This window comes from Harpia harpyja, chromosome 18, assembly GCF_026419915.1.
Source record: "Harpia harpyja isolate bHarHar1 chromosome 18, bHarHar1 primary haplotype, whole genome shotgun sequence".
In the NCBI taxonomy this organism is placed as follows: domain Eukaryota; kingdom Metazoa; phylum Chordata; class Aves; order Accipitriformes; family Accipitridae; genus Harpia; species Harpia harpyja.
Genome location: NC_068957.1, coordinates 10,741,249 through 10,747,632, shown reverse-complemented (window position 1 = coordinate 10,747,632; position 6,384 = coordinate 10,741,249).

Genomic DNA, 6,384 nt, shown 5'->3' with positions numbered 1-6,384 from the left:
TCAATAGAGCACTAGAACATCAACAAAAATGCAGGGACGTGTGTTCTTACATTAGCTTCCACTTGCTTGCCTTTGCCCAGTTGGGAATAACCACATTGTGGCTTCATGGGTCCTTAACAGGAGAGTACATGGGGCTTAGTCATGGCAGAAGACTGGGTCATGCTGCCACTAGGGCCAGAGGAGTACAACAAAAGAAGCATTGGTATCTCCTGGTTTTCAACAGCCTGATATATACAAGAGAAAGAACAATCCTGTGACTGCCCTTCTGCCATATGCTATAGAGATCCTCAGCCTATGCCAAGAAACAAAGTGCAGCATGCACTAGCTCATAAACACCATGGACATATCAGCTCACCTCAGCATCACACCAGGACAATTAGTTTCAGCACTGTTTTACACTGACATGGCTTCCAGTTCCAGCATTTGACTATTTCTGATAACCCTGGGATCTCCAAACTGGGCTCTTAAAATGGAGTTCACCCCATTTTTCTTTTGCATTCCCACAGCAGTCCCTCCTCTGTGCCTCTTCCAGTTTGACTACTTTTTTTTTTTTTTGTAACATGATTGATTGGAAGTCTATCTTGTCAGCCTCTGTTCAGTCCTGCTCTTGCCAGGCATTTTACATTCAATACAACAGATCTAAAACCTAGAGCTGAGATGAGAAGAAAGAGATCATAGGAACAGAAAAAAAGGATCAAGAAGAAAACCCTGCAATCCATCGAGAACACTGCTCTTTCATGACTGGAGTGTGTTGTATAGAACAGTAAAGAAGCCACAGACAACTGCTTTAATCTAACATGGAGCAAGGAACTTCATTAGGATAATGAAGGATTAGCTATATGATTGCTGAAATTACAGTGCCTTTCTTGAAGTTGCTCAAGCCACGTCATGCCTGGATTATTGCTAAGGGTTTAGAGAACTGAATACACAGTACTCTTCAAAGTGATGTGGGGGAAAGGGCTGGAAGTGAATGTAACAGAAGGAAACCTGGAATGGGGAGGAGGACTACGAATACAACTTTCCTCGTGCAAAATCAACTCAACTAAAATTGAGTAAAAGAACAAGATGATGTCTCCCTCCCACATTACATTCCATTCTTCCTGTGTATTGACATAAGAAGGGTAAGCATGAAAAATAGCTCTATTTTCAGCCATGCAAAGATGAAAGATGTTTGGGGATATATGCAAAAGAAGTTACAAGACTGACTCCAGTCAACAGTTTTCTACTGCCTCAAACCTTGCATGGTCTCCTACAAGGGGACTGGCTCTGCTGGCAGTGTTAGACAGGCTTTGAGAGCCCTCTTGGGGGGCATAGAAGTGATTTTTCTACTGGCACATAGGCAGGTCACTTAACTATTGTTTCTATATTGATACAGGAACCATGTTTTCATGCAGTCAAAGGCAACCTTCCAAACAGTTGAAAAGAAGATTATTTACCTTTCTGAATCAACAGTAGGGTCCACAGCAGGTGCATAATGGAAGCCTGAAAAAAACCTTGGTTGCTGAAACTGCCACCCCCACCGAAGAATTTTTGAATGGTCATGCCCTAAACTATTCCTTCCTTTATTTTCCAAACACAATGAAGCCAACTGAAAACCAAATTCTCATTTAGTGCCTAAGCAGTGAATAATGTTAGCACTCAGTTAAACATAAATAAAGATTAACCGCATGGCTCATATTAATATAGAGGAAGATCTGATGCATAAATTTTAACACAATGTACCAGCACTGTGTTCAGTTCATTTTTGTTTAAAATAAGAATTGGTAAAATCTGTCTATCAAAAAGGTTTTTAATAAACTCAAAAGTACATGGTATTTTTCCCATGAAGGGAAAAGTGTATATGAATACACCAACAGAGATGAAAGTAATTAAAAAGGCTCTTAAAAATAGGAAAAAAGATAGGGAAAACAACTTCAGTTAACTCTCCTTTTCAGGACATAATTAACCTTAAAAACTGTGAGTCTCCAGCCTTTCCCATGCATTTCAATGCAATGGAGAGTATCGCTTGCTACAAACTATAGGTCTGATTTAATGGAGTTTCGATTGAGGATAGAGACAGAAGAGTCAGTCTGTGGTACCCTCTCTTCACACTGAGAAGTGTCCAATTCCAAAGGCAAATGCACTCAGCTCAGTCATCCCAATTAAAGTGTCGGCTGCTATTCAGCATAAGCAAAGATAGCACAAAGAATGCAAAAGAATCAGCCATTACGGCTTATTTACAAAGGCAGCACAGAAATTGATGTTGGCTAGCGGCAGCAAAGGAAAACACATGTTATTTAAACAAATAGATGTACATACGTACACATAGATATTTACACATACAGAGCTCACACACACACATATATCACATAATAAAATTATATAAAAAGGAGAAAAAAAACTTTGCTCTCTTTAGGTCATTCTCTTGAATCTTTTGTCTGTATGAAAATAAGCAGAACTGCAGCTGAAGCTGCAGTATCTTGCTGTTGAAGCAGCATCTTCTTGCTGCAAGTAAAAAGTGTTAAAAATAAATACATTTTCAAAGACCATTTTTTTCATGGGTGCCTATAACAACTCATCTAGTATGCACAGCACACATAAACCCTGCTTTTATGCTGATGTCAGCCTCCTGTAACCCCTCATGCCTCTAGAGGAATTTGTGTGCTGAGATCAGGATCCATCCCGACACCGACCGGGTCATACCCCGCAGTGGTGCCAGGCACAGATCTCCTACTGACATCTCTGGAGGTTTTGCATCAGTGCTAGTGGCAGTCCGTTAAATTCAGGTCAAGTCACCTGAAATGCTCCAGCTTCCTTGTTTCCCAAATGCCTACCAGTTACTACAGTTTTATCAGAAAGAATGAGAGAGACAGAGTTCCCTGCCAAAGGTTATCTCCAAGTTCATACTGTGTGTCCTTACTCTGCCACATCCAATAAATCGTTAACACCGTCTGCTCCAAGCAGGCTTCCCTGGGACCGGTTTTGTGAGGCCAGCATGAATTTGTGCAGGCTGCTGCTACATGGAGGACAAGCTGGGCTGGCACCACAGCTCTTTGTGGACATGGCCAGCCTTCAGATGTTTGTGAAATGATCTTTCGAAGTTCAGCTTTCAACTGCTACTGTTGTTTTCAAGAACAAAAGAGACACAGGCAATCGGAGTCTGCTCAGCAAGAGCCCAGCTCACCCAGAGCAGCGGGCACCTCCCCAAAGTCCTCTGTGGTGGCTTGAAACGCCCCAGAGAAGGGCGAGGGATGCTCTGCTCCTCTCAGCCTCCCTGAAGAGCACCAGTACTGGCGCCGGGGCCCGCTGAAGGAACCATCCCAGGGTTTTTGGACGAGGTGGGTGCTTATGCTCCCACTGAAGGAGCTTCAACCAATTCTGACCCATGGGGATCAAAATTACTGGCGGGGGGGGGGGGGGGGGGGGGAGGCTGCAGTGTAATGCTGTGGCCTCCCAGTAGTGGGGGTGAAGGTAATTTCTGACTCCTCTTCTTTGAGAGGAAATTCACTCCCAAAAGTTAACACAAGACTGATAAAGTCCTTCTTAAGCCCTCAAAGATCCACCTCAATTTCCTATGCAACAGCTGGCATGGGTTTACACTACATGGGAATAAGCTGGTACATAGCCCATGCTCTTGTACTCGGCACAGTAATGGACTTTGCATGCTCTTAACCCTTTGTAAAGCCAGATGACCCAGGCTAGCAGCAGCAGGATGCCATCCTGAAGCGTAATTATTTATAGCTTCTACTTATTTTTTGGAATATCAAAATTTATGACAATCACTAAAGCAGATTGATTAAACCCTAAGCATAAACACACAATGATAGAGAAGTTGTTTTGCTGTCATTCCAAGGAAGCATCTATTTGCAAAGTACACGGCAATATCAAAGAGCTCTCTATTGATTAAACTTTGAAAATAAAATTGCACCACTTATCATATGCTGTTTGCAAAAACGCCAATCATTATAATACTCACATAAGCATACTGTGTCTTCCCCATGAACTCATTAAATTTATTACTGAGACTCTATCCTGAGCTGCCTACATGTGGAAAATATATCTTTCAGGTAACACATTAACATTTATAACCAGTATTTAAAGCTGTGCATGTTGCCATCTCAAAAGATAAGGGTCTTGTCAGCATTTCCAGTATAAGCCTCATTTCAGGGGATGGAGGGAGGGAGGGAGTAGCAATACTGTATTCCAGCTATTTTAAATGACACCAGCAAGAAGCCTGACATACAAGTTGTCAATCTAATTGCACCTATCTTTCAGAGATAGGTGTACCTTTCACCTCCACATTCAGTTTAAAAAATAGTGAAATTCTCAGTACATCATTGTAAACTACCTGGCAAGTGCTATCATTCTGCTTGTGCATACAGTAACCCACACAATTATAATTCTAGATCTAAACCTTCATATTACAAAAGCTTATAAGGTATGGAGCAAAAATGATACGACCATTTTCGCACAGGTATACTTGCACTCTACAGAAGAAAGAAAGAGATAAGCAAAACAATAGCTAACAATACAACAATGAGGGCTTGGTCCATGACTCGTTATCAGATGTTCCTGCAGTATCAAAATGCTAATAATACTGAGTACAAAAGTTAATGACAAAAAGGGTAAAAAATAACAACTGAAAATGTTTTGGGGGGCGCGAAATTTGTAGGTGCAATGCATCTGCCTTTAAGCCCAATTCCACTACAGATACAGCATAATCTGTGATTTGCAAAATGAGACCCGTTAGCTGTTGATGTTAAAGTATTCTGCCAAACGAAAAGATATTTGTATTAGTAAAAAAAAAAAATTATCAAAAATAAACAAGCAGTTGTCATAAGGAAAGAGAGGCTTCAGAAAGCCACAACAGCTCTAAAAAAAGAAAGTAATTCAATGCTTATACTTGAGATGATCAGGACCACCGTCCAGTTCATAGCCAAATAGCAATAAAGGAATGATCTCATCCCCATGTAATTCCAAGTGCATCAGTATCACCAGCTTGAAATAACAAAGCCAAACACCTCTATCTGCAAAAGTAACAAGATTTCTAGTTAGAAAGCTCAAATGCTAACCAGAGTAGTGATTGCAAAGCAAAAATACTCTGGAGCAAGTATGTGCGCAAATAACTGGTTGTGCCCGCAGTTTTCAAGATTCCAAGCCAGAGTTGATTACCAAAGCTGACTGAGCTGTCCTCTTCTCTTACTAGCTTCAGTTGCTGCTCAGTCATGAAGTGGATATTAAAATCTCCTGCTGTGCAAAGGATTTTATTGCTTTACAGGAAGAAGACAGATTGATGGTAAAAAAAGATGCCATATAAAGGATGGGCAGTTATTCATAAATTATATGCTTTGTAATGGAAAGAAATGCCACAAGTGTTATGGAATACATACACACACCTTAGATCGAGGCCAAATGCTCACTCCCTCTTGCCAAAGCTGTTCCACACCACGTGGAATCTAATGGACTAGAAAGACACCACACAAGGAACAAGATGTCCCATGTGTGGCAGTTAGGACACATACTATCCACTGACTATTCAACTGATTCAGGTGTTCCCTGGCATCCCCTGGCATTTAGGCTAGAAGGGAGATGACTAAATATCTTTAGTATCCTGGACCATGATGACTACAATATAAAGCAGAAGTATTATTGTAACTTTTTCCCTTCCTGTTGTCCTTTCAGTTAATGTGCCATGTTTGGCACATCCCTGCTTTGCTTTGAAATAAGTCAATCAAGACAGAGGTGGCTCTGAGGATGCCCAGGAAAACAACTTCAAGCCCAGGCAAACTGTAATATTAAAAATTGAGATACCAAGCAACTTTAAGCACCATCAGAATTTGATCACTGTCAATAGGGGACGAGACTCTGAGTATGCCTGTTTTCTACCTGAGCACCTAAATCTCACCATAAAATGTCATATTAGGTACTCAAGATTTGTGTGTGTTTGTGTGTAACTCCCCAGAGTAGAAGTCAGCTGAAATCCCGGCCCCATGAAGTCAAAGGGACATTTGTCAGCGGCTGAAGTCTGGGTCAGGATTTTATGTATGTTTGTATTGTGCTTTGTGCAATAACAACTCAGGGAGCTACTTCAGATGCCAAATAAATTTTAAGGTTTCCCTGGAGTTTGGAATTCTTTATTCTAAGTGATTCTCCCCAACATATTAATGCAACCACCATTCTCATAAGTTCTAATTGTCTCATCAATTTCTTTTCATGCCACTTTGAGTTATACATCATGCTTCAAAGTCATTATTTGTAACCGACCGGCCTCCACAAAGAGAAATATTATAGGGTATTTTTCAGGTAAATGATTACTGCTTAGAGACAGCAAAGTTTCTGGCTAAAGTGATGTGGAAAAGACTGCAGGAAAGCAGAGAATATTTTTCTTCAGTCAAAAAAAGGAGT